Source organism: Notamacropus eugenii, chromosome 2, assembly GCF_028372415.1.
Source record: "Notamacropus eugenii isolate mMacEug1 chromosome 2, mMacEug1.pri_v2, whole genome shotgun sequence".
In the NCBI taxonomy this organism is placed as follows: domain Eukaryota; kingdom Metazoa; phylum Chordata; class Mammalia; order Diprotodontia; family Macropodidae; genus Notamacropus; species Notamacropus eugenii.
The window spans coordinates 239,995,862-240,013,700 of NC_092873.1; positions in this window are offsets into that span (position 1 = coordinate 239,995,862).

Consider the following 17,839-nt stretch of genomic DNA (forward strand, 5'->3'; position numbering starts at 1 on the left):
GTGCCAAACAAAGAGACCATTTGCCTATATCACAGACTGCGGGATGGAGAGTAATGACAATAGGGCTAGAAAGACAATTGGTACTAAGTTGTTTCAGGCTTTAAAAACTAAACAGAACACTTTATATTTTATCCTATAGGGAGCAGGAAACTACTACAGTTGGTGAATAAAGGAGTAAAATGGTTAGATCTGTGCTTAAGGAAACTTTGGTACCAGTATGTAGGATGGACTGGAGTAGTAAGACACTTGAGGCAAAGAGACTAGTTAGGAAGTGGTTACACAATTATCTACATGATAGATGATGAGAGCCTTAACTAAAGAAGTAATTGTGTGAGTGGAGAGGCATCAGATGCTAGAGTTTTTGTAAAGGTAGAAATGGCAAGATTCAGAAACTGGTTAGATATGTGGAGTAAGAGATAGTGAGAAATCCTAGATACTATCAAGATTAAAAACCTGGGAGACTGGAAGAATGGTGCCCTCAACAGGAAACGGAAATCTGGAAGGGGGAGACAGTTTGGGGGAAAAGATAATTAGTTCACTTTTAAAACTATTGAATTTAAGATGTTTCTGGCCCTTCTAGTGTGAAATGTCCAAAAGAGAAATGGAGATGGAGGCTGAAACTCAGTCTGGGAGGTGGATATATAGGTCTCTGAGTCACCTGCATAGAGATGATAGTTAAACCCATGGAAGGTAATGAGGTTACCAAGAGAGAAAGTGTAGAGGATAAAGTAAAGATGGTACAAGACAGAATCTTGGGGGGACTCCCACACTTAAGGGTAATTATGTGGATGATGAGCCCACAAAGGAGGCTGAGAAGGAACAGTCAAGTGGTGGGTAGTGAACCAGGAAAAAGTAGAGTTCCATCTATATTTGAGTCACCATGAGATTCAAAAAAAAAAAATTGACACAGTCTTTGCCTAAGAAGAGCTTCCCATCTGTCTGGGGAGATGAAACTGTGTGTTAAATAATTACTGGACAAGAAAGCATTTTACATATCAGTTTGCCTCACATATTGCCCAGGAATCATAATTTTCTTGTAAGATCTTTAATACATTATATCTAAAACCTATTATAGCATCCCACAGCAAATGGCCTATTCATAAAGTAGTTAGCATAGAATGGAGAGTTCAGTGACATTATTTTCCTTAATATCAGAGTTTTCAGAACCAATTAACATCAACTAGAATATGCCTCTGATAAAATTATGTTCATGTAACCGTCACAAGTTGTGGGATCTCAAAAGTAAATGTGAAAGGAATTAGAGAATAAAGATTCTTGAAGGTCAGTGTCAACAAGGAAGGTTTTGTAGAGGAGAAGGAACTCAAGCTAGGCTTTGAAGAAAGGGATATAAATAAATGAAAAGGCGGAAGATAGGCATTCCATATGGGGAAAAGAGTATGAAATAAAGCATTCAGAGGGGAGTGAACTATAATGGAGGACTTGTGGAGAGTAATAAGTAAACGATCCGGAATGAAGATTTCATGTTGGTAATTGGAAGGAAGTATGATAGAGCCAAATTGTGGAGGCCTCGAAAGCCATGCAAATTCAGGCCTGATTCAATAGAGTGCTTGTGCTCTAGGTTTTTAATAGAACTTTCTTCTCCTGAGATCTTTTGTGGTTGTAGTCTTTTTCCCCCTTATATTCTCCTGTGATTCTTTTTTTTTTTTCACTTCATCTCCTTTAATGATGGATTTGCCCCCAGGTCTAGACCTCAATGCTGTCTCAGCTGAGTATGACACTGGGGAATTGACTCTCTATTTTTGTACTTTAAAAAAGTTAACAATGTCTTTATTATAACGAGATATAATTTCTTTTCTCTCTCTTCTACTTCCCTCCCCTCCCCCATTGGAAAAGAAAAAAAGAAAAACAAAACGAAATCCTCATAATGTTTATGTTAAACAAAATAAATTCATGCATTAGACTTGCCCAAAATATGCCTCATTCATTCTACACTCTGAGTGCATCACTTCTTTGGTAAGATGTGAGTAGTAGCATTATCATTGGTCCCTGGAATCATACTTGTGGTGATCAAAGTTAATTTTTTCAAACTTATTATAAATTATATCATTATATTATATATCTGATATACATCAGATATAATATGATATGATATGTCATATGATATAATGTATAATATTATATAATATTGATATAATATATCATATGTATAGTATTATATATGATAGATGTATGTATAATACAGATATAATATATTATATTATATTATTATAATTATAATTCTATGAAATAATATAATTATAATAATATAATGTATAATATTATGTATGATATATTATTACTATATTATTCAAATAACTACTATATTTTTACAGAGATATAATAATTGTAGGCATTATCATCGGTCCTTGGAATCATACTTGGTCACTGTGATTATCAAAGTTAAGTTTTTCAAAGTTGTTTCTCTTTACAACATTGTTGTAAATGTATAAATTATTCTTCCAATTCTTCTCACTTTTCCCATTGTAACTTCATACTGGTTTTCCCAGGCATCTCTGAAACCATCCCTTTCATCATTTCTTCTAGCCCAATAGTATTGCATTACATCCTTATACCACGATTTGTTTCCTACTTGATGGGCACTCCTTTAATTCCAATTCTTTGCCACTACAAAAAGAAAAGCTGCTATGAATATTTTTTGTTCAAATGGATCTTTTTTCCTCTTTCCTTAACTTCATTGGGGTATAGGCCTTATAGTAATATTACTCCATCAAAGAGTACAGAGCTTTGGCAATTAAGAGATTACTAGTAATTTTGGAGGGAGCAGTTTCAGTTGTGTCATAAGGTGAGAAGCTAGACGATAGAGAGTTAAGAAGTGAGGCGAAGGGAAGTGGAGACATCAGTTGTAGATGGCCTTCTCAAAGAATTCAGCTATAAAAGGGAGGAGAGAGATGGAATGACAGCTGGTGGTGATGAATGGATCAAGTGAGGATTTTTTTTTTGAGGATATGGGGGATATGGACATATTTGGAGGCAGTAGGGAAGCAAGCAATAGACTGAGACTGAAGATAAGCAAAAGACCATGGATGATAGACAGCGCAATCTGTTAGGGAAGACAAGATGGAAATGGGATCATTCATGTATGCAGAGGGGTTTGCCTTGGCAGGGAAAAAGGCCATCTCATCACATGAGAAAGGGATGAAGAAGGGCAGAAGACATCTGAGCGATATGAAATATGGAGAAGGCAAGAAGAGGGAGCTCACAGGGAATGGCCTCAATTTTGTCAGTGACATATGAAGCCAGGTTCTCAGCTGAGAGGGTGATGGAGGGGAGAAGCTAGGGGAGGTTGGGGGAACTTAGGAAAAAGTTTAAAAAAACCAGTGTGGTAGATGAAATAAGTGAGTCAATTAGGGAGAAGAAAGATTGCTTTGCTGCAGTGAGCACCCAATTGAGAGAGTATGAAACAAATTTGTGATGAACCCAGTCTGCACAGTTTTTGTGATTTTCTCCAGTTTTTTTCAGTAGCACATGAGTTGGTGCAAAGGTGGTGGATGTTGGGAATTCTACCAAGCTCAGGCTCAGCAGGGCAAGATCAGTGATGGAATCAGGTAACACAGGATCGGATAAGAACCTCCACACATGGAAGAAAATATGTGGGAATCAGACAAACCTCACTCTTGTCTGAAATGAACAAAAGAGATAGACATGCGTGTATGCGCACGTGCGCACACACACACACACACACACACTTTGTTGCAGCAATACATCAAGCTCAATAGAAAAATATACATAGGAAGGAGTGAGGTAAAAAAGAGAAGATAATACTGAAGAGGAAAAAACCAAAACCAACACAAACTTCCTTATCTTGTAGGGAGTATTAAAATAGGAAATCAAAGAACTAAAATCTATGGGGGTACCCATGAATTGGGAAACAGCTTGACAAATTATGGCATATAAATGTAATGGAGGAAATGAGGAAGAGACAATTTCAGAAAATCCTGGGTAATATGAACAGATATAGAATGAAAGGAGCGCAACCAGGATAATAACTCCTACAAGGACAGCAAAACTATATAGAAAAACTTGAAAAATTTGAAAAATGATCAACATAGTAAACAACTATATCTCAAAAAGACCTATAATGGAGGGAGAGGTGAGAGGAACAAGGTAGAGAAAGACATACATTTTTGAGGGGGATTTGGCCATTCTGTGTATTAATTTTGCTTAATTATGCTTATTTGCTTCAAGATTTCTCCCACCCTTTTCTCATTTTTCACTTTGGGAGGGGGAGGTTAGTAATAAAAATCCCCCTATAAGGGGACCATTGAAATATTTTTTTAAATATACAGAAGGGAACTGAAGAAATCTTTCCAGATCCTTCCTAATGCTAATGCCAAATGATCATCCCCAATTTATATCATATAAATGTTGTTTGTATGTTGTCTCTCTCATTACTCTATGAGTTCCTTGGTGTCAGGTAGTTTTCTGCCTTTCTGTCTTTCCTCAGTGCTTAGCACAATATCTGACACACAGTAGGTGCTTAATAAATACTAGTGACTGAAGAGAAGGAAATTCAAAGAAAGCACAGATAAGCAAGACAATTTTGAGACTAACATATGAAAATATATATGAGCATGTGTGTATATATACATTTTAAAAAGCAATCCGTATGAAATGGAAATCACTTTCCTTATAATCCTCTGAAAGCTGTGTATATGGAAACACTTTTTTTAGTATTTAAGTTCAGAATAAAAAATGAAAAATTTAAATTAAAATGATGAAGTTTGAATTTAGATATATTAAATTTTAAATAATAAGTCTGCAAAATAGAAATAGTCTGTAGGAAATTGGAAATGTAGAACTGAAGCTTGGATAAGAGGTTGAAGCTATACATTTAAGTTAGTAAGACATCACTGTGGACTTTATGAAATGAGTCATGAAAAAGGGTCATTTCTTCAAGGGTGTGAGTATAGGAAGATGAAAGCGTGAGATGAAGACTGACATGTAGGAGAACTGAATGATGAAAAAAGAGCAAAAAAATGAAACAAAAAATAAGAGGCATTCTATACAGTATCTATGCTTTCACTGAGAAAAGGCCTTGGGGTTAGGCCAGAAGGTGGCTAGAAGCAGCGGTGAGGACAGATGCAAAACTTTTGAAGTGTTAAGAAGGAAATGGATGTAGTAGATACTGTAGAAAAATGGGATGGTGGTGGCAGTTTTTCTGGCTTTTAGGCTAACCTTTCCATCACTACACCATGCTTCCATTCTCCATTTAATAGAAATGTAAGTTATTAATATGGAGAAGAAAATGACAAATCAGTTCAGCATCTTTGCCAAGAAAACCCCAAATGGGGCCATGAAGAGTCAGATATGACTGAAAAGGACTGAAAAAAAAAAGTTATTAATTGTAAAGTTAACATTACAGTATTAGTTCCTGGCAGTGCGAGAACTTGAATGTAGCTCTTCTTGACTTCCAGGTTGGCCTCCGTTATTACATCAGTTTTGAAGTTTAGAACCAAGAATAAAAATCTAAGACTCAAAACATGATGGGACACACCAGAAGGGAGGTTTGTTTAAAACCTATGCCAGCTACAGAAGCAACTTGAGTCTGTTTGTGAATCACCTAAATAGCATTTACCCCAATTTTCCTCATATTTGGGGTAACATTTACTTGTATGATTTATTAGACTCTGACCTGTGTTATGCCTTCCAGTATGACAGGAGCCTTTGATCTTTCAGACCTGGGCCAGCCAAAGCCTGAGAAACTCATCCTTGACTTCTTCTGCAGCAGAAAGAAATATCCATTTTGTGGTCAGAAGCAGACTTAGTCTCTGGTCCAAGATTTCTGTTGTGTCTCTTGTATTTTTTTTTTCATTTTTTTTCTTCTGTTATCCTGACTGTTTGCTTGGCTCCAACTTTCACATTCATTTCCTGCATACTCCCTAATACTTGGATGCCTGTTTCATTCTCTGCCTCCACCTTGGCTCTCCTGCTCCAGACTTCCTTGGCTGTGATCCTGAAGGTCCCCTACAGATGGCTCCAGTGAAAATCAAATCATCAACGTGAGCTACACTGCAGAGGAGAGCAGAGGAAAAGAGATGGTAGTCAGGCTTGGAACTGATGGAAAGCAAAGTACATTAGACTTTTCCTGAGGCCCCCAGCTTCTAGTCCCTCTCTCTCATAAATACCCGGAGGGAGGGGGCAGCTAGATGGTGTAGTGGATAGAGCACCAGTGCAGGAGTCAGGGGGACCTGAGTTCAAATCTTACCTCAGACACTTGACACTCATTAACTGTGTGACCTTGGGCAAGTCACTTAACCCTAATTGCCTCATCCTGGGTCATCTCTAGTCAACCTGATGAATATTTGGTCACTGGATTCAGATGGCTCTGGAAGAGAAGTGAGGTTGGTGGACCTGCACAGCCCTCCCTCACTCAAAACAAAGTCAAGTGCAAGTCATGTCATTATTTCTCTGATGGCATGGCCTTATTTGGCAACAATGGATGAACACACACATGAATACCCTGTATTCATTGTCTATATTCTTTGCATACTTATTTCTATACTATGTTCTTTGTATACTTATATTCTCCACCGAACAAGTTCCTTTGAAGGAAGGACTCTTTCCCTTTTGTCTTTTTGTGTTTTAGCCTTTTAACATAGTATCTAGTATATAGTAGATATTTAATAAATGTTTGTGGATTGATTGCTTGAAAATAGACAATCAACTAGGGGGCAGCACATGGGTGTACAATGAAAAACATTATTAATATTAGTGTCTTTTTCTATTTTGTTTATTTAATGCCAGAAAATTCCACTTTTCTACATCATACTGGCAATTTATTTTATGATGCCTTTGCTGATTCCCATAGTCATTAGATCTCTCCACAGGCCCAGAAATTATTCTTTTATATTTTGCATTCATTTTGTAACTCCTTGTTTGTTTTCCCCAGTAGAATATAGACTAGAGGGACTAGTTTGTTTTGTTTCGATTTTGCATCCTCAGAACCTAGTATAGCTGCTGACACACAATAGGCACTTAATAAATGCTTGTTGACTTGCTTGATGTGGGAGAATGTTTACTAGACAGGTAGTTTGAGATGTCAGGAATCTTATCTTTTCCATTTACTACTTAAATGATCTTCTCTAGGCTTCAATTCTAAACTTTAGGGGTTTAGACTGGATAACTTTAAGACTTCTTCTAGTTTTAATCTATAACCCTTTGAATAATAAATCCCAGGTGCTATAGCAGTGAGCAGCTAATGCCCCATGCAATAAATAGAACACTTGGACTAGACAGAGAGACTCATCTTCCTGGGTTCAAATCTAGTCTCAGACACTTAACTAGCTGTGTGACCCTGGACAAGTCACTTAACCCTGTTTGCCTCAGTTTCCTCCTCTGTAAAATTAACTAGAAAAGGAAATGGCAAGAACTCCAGAATCTTCAACAAGAAAACCCCAAATGAGGTCACAAAGAGTCAGACATTACTAAAATGACCAAAGAACAAAAAATAGTGAAGTCTCAAATGGAGAGTAATAAGCTTCCTCTTTTGGAAGAAAATTGTGTTTGTATTTTTCAGATTCTGCCTAAAGCATCCACATTCCTCCTCCTTGTTCTGATTTTAAAAACAAAAACAAAACCTGGTACCTATATAGGGAAAGACAGAAGAAAGGTCAGAACCCGCTAGTAAAATGACATCCATTCTACTCTTAGGTAGCAAGAACAGAGATGGAAACTGAGCTCTTTCTGGGGATAGGCTGGGGAAAACACTAGCCCATTTCGTCACAGTTTCCCCACTCCCCCACTGAAGATTCTGTATCTGCCAAGGAACTACAAAGCAGTCAAGAGGAGGAATGACCAAGTGAAGACGCAAACCCTCACCAAGAGCAGTAGGTCCAAGCAGAGAATCTCGGGAGCCCCTCCAGGCTCACGACCAGGGCTGATCCACTCTGTGGGATGCTGATACATGTTTGAGACAGAGAGAAGAGGAGGAGAGGAGCATTGATACGGGTCTGATCACCTTCTGTTTCCAGTTTATAGGGGGAAGTGTAGTGTGACTGTCACTCGTCAAATTCTGCCCCACTCATGAATGTTAGGGGAGGACCTCAGGCTTAAGGACAAAACAAATACCTACTAAGAAAAGTAAAGACAGTTTACAGCAAGAACTTTTTTTCCGTCATAAACCCCTTTGGCAGTCAGATGAAGTCTATTATCCCCTTCTTAGGAAAAAATTGATACATAAAATAAAATATATAGGATGGCTAAGTAAACCAATTAGATCAAAATACAGTGCATCAAAATATTTTAAAAACAAGTTCATATAGATTAAAACCCCAGATTCCTGCATAGTAGTTTTCAAAATATCTTTACACATCTCAAATGAGTTTCAGGAGTGCTCTAGGAGACAGAGAAGATAATGAAACTTGTTTTATCCTCATTTCACAGAGGAGAAAACTGAGACACACAAAGAGATTACGAGGCTTGCCTGTGGTTACTTGACTTGCTACAAGTCACAAAGCTAAAACTCGGATCTGCATCTCCTGATTTAGTAATCCCAAATCCTATGCATCCCATTGCATAGCCATCTAGCTCCCTGTTTATTTTTTGCCTAAGGCCCATCATTGTTTTCAGCAGGCCCCAAAACATTAAAGTTTGTGCTTCTATTATTTAAAGATACCTTGAGAAAGTGAAAGCAAATCCCTGTTGGCAATAATGATACAGATTTTCATTCTGGAACACAACACGTCTATCACTGAAATAATTCAAAAAGCTATTTTTGTGGGTATCTTTTTGTGTGGTAAAAACAGTCATTTTGGCTGACTTTAAAGGATGCATCCCTTTCTAAATTCATGCAGTATGTTCTATCATACCAGTTAGATTTTATGTCTTCTATCCAAAATATATAGATGACCCTGATTCAGGCGATAGAAAGAACAAATAAATAAAGTTACCATTTTATAGAAGAGATCTTCATTATTAAATTATTTTGGTAGGTTTTGTAACTGTGGAAAACCAATTTGCAACTAATACCCCTCCTGTGTCACTTATCCTATATTTATCTCCTTGAGCTGGCTATGAGAGAATAAGAAAGCCAAGGTTTACATCCCTACCATGAATTTAAAGAATATGCTTTTTTTCCACCTTACTGTGAAATTACATTTCTTATAAATTGCCTACAGTTGATGCCTCATGGAGGAAGTATCAAAATTGTTGATGCATGGGGGTCTGCCTGGGTCAATGAATGATTCTCTCTTCTTTGGATTTTCTTTAGGATATGACTATGGTAGTGAGGGGGAAGAAAGGGAGGGAGGGAGGAAGGAAGGAAGGAAGGAAAGAAGGAAGGAAGGAAGGAAGGAAGGAAGGAAGGAAGGAAGGAAGGAAGGAAGGAAGGAAGGAAGGAAGGAAGGAAGGAAGGGAGGGAGGGAGGGAGGAAGGAAGGAAGGAAGGAAGGAAGGAAGGAAGGAAGGAAGGAAGGAAGGAAGGAAGGGAGGGAGGAAGGAAGGAAGGAAGGAAGGAAGGAAGGAAGGAAGGAAGGAAGGAAGGAAGGAAGGAAAGGTAGAGAGGGAGGGGGAAGTAAATTAAATAAAGAAGGGAATGAAAGAAGGAAGAAAGTAAATGAAGAAAAGAAAGAGGAAAGGAAAGAAAGAAGGAAGGAAGGAAATAAGGAAGGGAAAGAAAGGAAATAAGGAAGGAAAAGAGGCATGGAAAACAAAGAAGGGAAAGAAAGGGGGGAGGGAGGAAGACAAGGAAATAAAGAAGGGAATGAAGGGAGGAAAGAAGGATGCAAGCAAGGAAGAAAAGGAAAGGAAAGGAAGGAAGCAAATAAGGAAGAAAGGAAGGGAAAGAGAAAAGGAAAAGAGGGAGGAAACAAATTAAATAAAAAAGAGAATGAAAGAAGAAAGGAAATGAAGGAAGAAAAGGAAGAATGAAAAGGAAAGGAAGAAAGAAGTGAAGGGAAGAAGGAAGGGAAGGATGGGAAGGAAAGGAAATAAGGAAGGGAACAAAGGGAAATGAGGAAGGAAAAGAAGGATGGAAAACAAGGAAGGGAGAGAAAGGGAGGGAGGGAGGAATGAAGAAAAGGAAATAAAGAAGGGAATGAATGAAGGAAAGAAGTGAAGGAGAGGAGAGGAGAGGGAGAGGACAGGAGAGGACAACCTGAGCAGATGTGCCTTATTACCAATACTGGTAATTCATGCTTCAGCTTAGCAGTTGAGCTCAATAGGTCACTTAGCTTGCAAGTAGTTGATGGTTACTGAAACAAATCAAGCCAGACTATTTTTCTGTCAGTCCTCAGATAAATATCTTTATGGAACCTGTTCAGTAAGAAAGTTCTGCTGTCCCGCTGCAGCACAGATGGTTGAAGAGCTGGCATCCACACCAAGAGAAAGCTGTGTTCAACAACAAGGTCAGAAGGAGCCATTCTCATCCACTTCCAGAGACCCCTCCTTCCCCAGATGGATAAGAGCCCTTAAGCTTAAACTCTCTGAATTCTCTGGAATTTTTCACTTGAATCAATTGGCTTAGGAGAAATAGTCCACTGCACACATTTTTGAGTTCTGAAGGGATTAAATATGTGTGTTAATGTGACTCATTGACTGGATTGTGGAAAAAGTTATGATTTTACTAGAAATCTTGTAAGTTAGAAGTCTAATTGGACCACATGAGAAATTTTCCAAAGAGACATATTCAATAGAAGACTAAAATATCATCATCTTAGCTATTTTTCAATTTATCACTGCATTTTAAGATACTATAAAAAGAAATATACGTGTATTTTTCTCATTTAGTTTTAAGTTTACAGCATTAAATTGGATTACAGCAACCTCAAAATTATAAATTCAGAGTTTGGCAAAGATCTCAGAGACCATCTAATTTAAACTCCCTCATTTTACAGTTGAGGAAACTGAGACTCCAGAGTGGTTACTTGCTCAAAGTCACATGAGGTGAAATCTATATGTGCAGTCTTACTATATCGATACTCAATTTGCCCTGTATGTGTTCTCTATGAGATGTTTCTGAATGTACCTTTTTATATACTCTACACTTCTCTAGCCTCAGTTTCTTTATCTCCAACCTGAGGGTGTTGGGTTAAATGACTTCCAGCAGGACAGACAGGGTGAAACAGCAACCAGAATGCTAGACTTGGAGTCAAGATTCAGGTTTGAATCCTGCCTCAGATATCTATTATGTGACCTTGAGCAAGAGACCTAATCCCTCTATTTCTTCCTCATCTATAAACTGGAGATACTAATAGCTGTAGCACTTACACTGATAAGGCTCAGACAAAGATAATGGAAGTATAAGTGCTTTCTATCAGTTATTGTAATAGTATTGTACTCTAATACTTATAGCTGAAGTTCTTTTTCTTTAAATTGGCAACAGATTCCTACAGTTCCAGAAAATCTGGAATCATCCAAACCGACTTACTTGGCTCCTTTATTTTTATTTATGATCTCTGATTTTACTAAAAAAAAAATGTACTTTTGCACACAATGAAACACAGAAAATATTATCAACCTAAATGATCCAGTTACAGCTAAGAAATATTGAATTAGCTGTCAGGTCAAAATATTTAAATGACCCTTTGCTGGAGGATCAATGTAAAGATACTTTAAGACCAGTACATAAAGATGATTTAGCTTTCACCTTTTCCTGGTTTGCCACCAAAAAAAAGTAATTGAACTTCAGACTGTTCTCTGAATTATTTGGCTTCTTGCTAAGGACACTAAAAGAGATTTTGATGGGTGTTGATTATTATAGGCTTTATAGAAGATTCAGGCGCATCTTCATGAAACTTCAGGTTATGAGGCTTTGGAAGTGTTACAGTCATTTTCGATGGGCAGTCTTGGCTTTGCCTTTTCTAGTGCAGCAAGGGTATAGAAGGTTGTGAAGTTAGAGGTTCAGTCTCTCCAAATCAGTTTCTCTTCCTTTTTCAGGGAACCTGAGTGAGCTAGTGAGTGCTAAAGACAGAAGAACTTCAATTTGATTTTGCTCTTTGCTCTAGAGATGTCTGCAAGGAAAGCATCAACGACTATTCATTGTCTTCATCCTGCATTCTCTAACCTTGTTGAGTTGTTTCAGTCATATCCAATTCTTTGTGACTCCCATTTAGTGTTTCCTTGGAAAAGACACTGGAGTGGTTTGCCATTTCCTTCTTCAGCTCACTTTACAGATGAGAAAACTGAGGGGAATAGGGTTAAGTGACTTAGCCAAGTCACACAGCTAGTATCTGAGATCAGGGAACTCAGGTTTTCCTGACTCCAGGTCCAGTACTTTATCCACTAATCACCTACTTGCTCCATAGCCCAATAATTATTATATAATATATAATAACCAATATACACACATAGGTATATGTATACTTCTATGTGTGTGCATACACATACACAAACTATTCCAGTAATCTTAGCACAGTTTTAATTTGTTAAAACTAAAAGCTTACACATTCTGTTCAATTGGTATCATTCACGTCCGCTTCTTCGTAACCCCATTCGGAGTTTTCTTGGTAGAGATACTGAAGTGGTTTGCTGTTTCCTTCTCCAGCTCACTGGAGGAAACTGATGAGGAAACTGAGACAGATGGAGCGGAGGAACTTGACCAGGATCACACAGCTTCTAAGTATCTGAGCAGATTTGATCTCAGGAAGAGGAATCTTTCTGATTTCAGACCTGGCACTCTTCTACTGCACCACCTAGCCACCCAAGCTTATATATATGTATCTGTATATGTGTGTGTGTATATATACATATGTATATACGCACACACATACATATGCATACCTGTGTGTACATATATGTTTATTTATAACATGTATTGTACATATATGAGGTTTATTTGGCACTTTAAAATCTGCTAAGTTTTTTTTCTACACATTTTCTCATCCTAGCCTGGCAGCAACCTTAGAAATAGTCACTACCGATATTATTATTCCCATTTTACGGATGGGGAAATCAAGACTCAGAAAGGTGAGGTTGCTTGTTCATGAACATCCACACAGTAAGCATCACTACCAAGATTTGAGCACATGTCTCCTTGACTCCCAAGTGTGGTACTCTGTCAGCTCACTTTTTGTAGCGTAAAACCGATGGGGATAAAACAATGCTTTGCTCCTCTCTGATTTCAGTTCAAATGCTGGTGCAAGCCGAGGAAAGCCAGCTTCAGTGAAAGCTCATAGTACACATGCTGGATTCAGAGCCAGAGAACCTGGCATCAGATGCTGGCTCTACCACTTACCACCTGTGTGACCTTTTAGCAAGTCATTCATCTTCTCTCTTGGTCCCTCATCTGTAAAATGAACCAAATAGTTCTTCCTGTCTCCAAATCTATGACTCTATGAGACATAGCAGTTGAGCTAGGACATCTGGAATAGGTCTGGGTTGTCCCTGTTCAAAGGACCCTGTGATGTTTGCTGCTACTTTTTCAAGTATAGGTTTTTAAGGTCCCTAAGACCATTTCTTCCTAAAGACTTTGCAAACCAAGGAAAGCCATCTCAAAATGGGTGATGGAACCTAAATTGGTATCCTGGGTTATACACCCAAGATTCTTATAGGCATCAATAACAGAGTGAGGATTTCCAACAATTCTCAATTTATGTGTGACTTTTAAATGGATGGGGGAGCGGTCTCTATTTAAACAATTGAACTAAAACCTCGCTGTATATTTTTAAAGATAATGCACTGTTTGGAAGCAATGTGGCCTCCTTGATAGCCAGTATCAAAGTAAGGATGGACTGGGTCTAAGTCCCACCTCTCACACGCACTAACTGTGTGACTTTGGGCAAATCACCTGGCCTTTTAGTACTCTAGGCAGTCAATATTAAGTTACCAGGAACCTTGGTAGAGGTAATTTACTCACCAGGGTATTTGCTATACCAATGAAATCACAAATCCAGTCCCTACCCTAACCCTTTAAAGGAATATAAACCACTAAGTACTCTTTGGAACCTTTCTCATTTGAAGATCAACTATTATCTATCAGTGCTTAATTTAACCATAATCCTATCTCCTGGATTTCCTGGGACAATCTGCCCAAACCCAGAATCTCTGAGGCTTATTCATTGTCTCCTAATACTCTCAGGCTTCAGGGCACCTTCATATCAAAAGCCTTTTGAAAGAACCATTTCTTCGATCTTTAATCCTCAATATGAGGAAAGAAATCAGATTATTCCCAATTTAATTAGAGAAAAGGACATTGTTTCCTTTTTGGCCATTATAGTTTAGATCTTCAAGCATACCCTCTGTGGAGCTGGCGTCATCCCTTTCTTCAATGTAAATCTGCTAACCACCATAAAAGTTCCTCAGGGGTTTTCTTCCAATTAAAGCTAAAAAGATAGAGAGGTTTCTTCTCCCTACTGTAGTTGTGCCTTACAACTTATCTGCTCCTGTTGTAGAGGGAAGACTTCCTGAGCATGCTGTAACCCTGATAAGACTAGCTCTGCAAAAGAGGGCAGAAATATTTTGTCAGTAAAAGCACTCAGTTTCCCAGACAGACTGAAGCAGGACACAAGTCTTGTTCCAACAACAGCCTAGCAATTGTGGTTTTTCCACCCATATTTAGAAATGAGCATGAAAAGAATCTATGAAAATGAATGGACAGATCTCTGGCATATCCATCTTTACTCTTCCAAGAGTTGCCTTTACCACATATTATCCTTACCCAAGAGTCAACTTATTTTCTTCATGTTCTAAGTGCCTTCTTTCCAGGGAGCAAAATAATTTGCCACTTGTGACAGCCTATGCGTGTTTGGCTGCAGGGCCAGGTTTTTTATATTTTATATCAGATTGCTTGTGTTCATTAAATGATCAGTATATTTTATCCATGCACATATCTATAGATCGTTTTAGGAAAGATGGAGAATGTTTTGTTTTATTTTGTTTGCTAGGTTTCAAACCATAATGGCAGAGGCTAGCTTATTTTGTGAATATTAGATCTGTAATTGGGCCCAGAAGCTATTTGGTGATGGGTACTTGCAGTAAATATAATGACTATCCAGTGGCTGTTATTCTTCTGTTGGAAAAGCACAGGCAAGTCCAAATTTATGACTGGGGCAACTGCCCCAGGTCCATAGTCTCAAGGGAGACTCTGATCATTGATGGATCTCTTCCTCTGCCCATAGAATTTTATTTGATCAGAAAGTACCCTATATCTTTTATGGCCCCAAAAGCTAAAATTATGCTTTGAACACTGGTCATGTTCAACTATAACTACTCATATTTTAGATATTCTGCCATCTGTTGTTTTACTTGGTGTCCCACATGCTACATTCTAGATTCCCCAATCATATTCTGTCCCTTCCTCCTTTCATGCATTTTTATATGTCATTGCCTACCTCTGCAAAGGATTTCTTCCACATCTCCAACTTCCTTTTATTCTAAATTCAGTTCAGGAGTTACCATTTCCATGTGTCCATCCCTGATTCCTCTGACCATAAAAGATCCCTCCATCCCCAATGTGTCACACTTCTTTGTTGGCCTTTTTCTTTCCTCTGGTCTCATTTGAATTTCTTTATCTTTGTATATATATTTATCTCATTTTTCTAATAAATTGGGAGCTCTGTTCATAGGGGTTGCCTTTGTACAAATGTTTGTTAGATGAATTAACAAGTGAGCATCAGGTTTTGGAATTCCAGATTCTATAGCAGCAGAAAAACTTGTCTGCAAGACAACCTAAAATAAAGGTAACTTTGGGAAAGTGATTTCCTGCTGACTCTGGGTTCCAAAAGGCAGAATCATAAACAATTATACAACACCCCAATTAGAATCTAAGAACAGGCTTTCTATGTGCTAAGTATGATACGAATTCCGTGAGGGAAGTGACTGCTTCTCTGGTCATGTGATGAAGTGAGTGATGACTAGAAGGTAGACTACATAAAACTAGGACCCAATTAGTACAAATGACAAATTCCCTAAAGTAATCATCTGTATTCACAATATTTGAAGTTGTAATGATAGAAGATATGGTCATCGTCATGTAAGATATGGTCAAGATACATTATTCACATTAATCTGGACCTAGATTTATTACAGTGGCATGCTTTCAATGTCAAGAGAACTTGATGAAAATGCTCAGGACATTAGATGTGATGAGCTGTGTAACGTACTTCTAGCAAGAAGGACAAATGCTACACAGTGAATGATGAGCTGTGCCATGGGAGGCATTGCTATGGTAGTCTCTGAGACCAGAGACTTACTGCAGTATTTTGATTCTTCCCAGGACCAGCGCAATTCCTTACACATTGTACATTCTTAATAAATGTTCATTGAATTTCACTAAATTGAATAAAACCAAATTAAGTGATATAGGTAGAATTAATAACTTTATTATGCATTTAAAAGGAATAGCAACTTGTATATAATAAACTGCAGATTCATGCACATTTATCTTTTCTTATACTATGTTAGGAAATCCTTGTTTTAGGTCATAAATTAAAAATAAAGTAAATATTTTTTTTAAAAAAGAAAGGAATGCTTATCACTCATGAATCTTCAAAGCCCTATATTTCTACAGACAGTGGCCTCATGCTAAAATTTGCTGGATAAAAATAAACATATTAACAAGCCTGGATTCAATTTGAAGTTCTTACTTTTTCTTCAGGGTCCGAAAAAGAAAACCCACCCAAATGTTTCTACCCATCTACCCAACCCATTCTTCTCAGGTCTTTCAGAGGTGTCTAGGTAGCTTAGTAGATACAGTGTCAGGAAGATCTGAATTCAACTTCAGACACTTACTCTCTGTATGATCCTTGGCAAGTCACTTAACCTCTCCATAAATCAGTTTCCATATAAATTTTCCAAATCCTCAATTTTCATTAATATTTTCCATATCAAACATGTATGTAGCAAAATGGATTGAATAGTAGCATCTACCTCAGGGGGATCAAATGAGATAAAAGTCAAGCCCTTTGAAAGCCCCGAACTGCTACATGGCTACCAACTATTATTACTTTTTCAGGATATTGGTCCCTTTACTTCACTAAATGATTTTTGATCTTCTAACTTTAAAATCACTTTATTGTAAGTGAAGATTTTATTATTTAGTTATGTCCTTTTCTTCCTATAATTTATTCCATAATCAAAAGAAGCATTTTTGTGGCACCACAAAATACCTTCATAATTTCACTAAAAAAGAGAGCTAAAGTTTATCAACAAAATAAGTTTTAGGGCTCTAATGACAAATTTGAGATTTTTGGCAAACCAAACAATTGTGATTTTCCTGTGCCTCTCAATGGGGAAATCTAATGAATGAAAACTCAATTTAACAAAACAGTTTCTTTCAGAAAGTGGGTTTTGCAAAAGCATTCATTGCTACAGAGGAAGAACAAGGTAGTGAAAAGATATGAGTGTGCTGGTAAATATTTAACAACCAGGTGTCAGGAGGAAAAATATGCACCCATGACATACTTTTACATTTTAAATTTTTTCTTTTAAATTTAATCTGCATTATTAACATTTTCACTATCACTTATTTAAGTCTAGGCAAACAACAAAACAATAAATCAAGCTCTGAATTGTAGCATTTCCCCATTTCTGAAGTGTGAATGTTCATACAGAAAATTTAACAAGTGGCTCTTCTAATCCTATATGAACTGGCTCCAGCAGACCCTGGGATAGAGAAATCTGGGTTTAGTTTCTTGTTCTGATACATATTAGTTGCATGGCTAGAGATCATAAATTTAGAGTTGGAAGGCATCCAGGTAATCTAGTCCAACCTCATTCATTTTACAGATGAAGAAACTGAAGCCCAGAGAGGATAAATGACTTGTCCAAGGTCCCACAGATAGTACTTGGAAGAACACAAATTCAAACCCAGGTCCACTAACTTCAAATCCAACCCTCTTTCCCCTACACTGCACTGCCTCTGTGGGCAATTTACTTCACCTCTG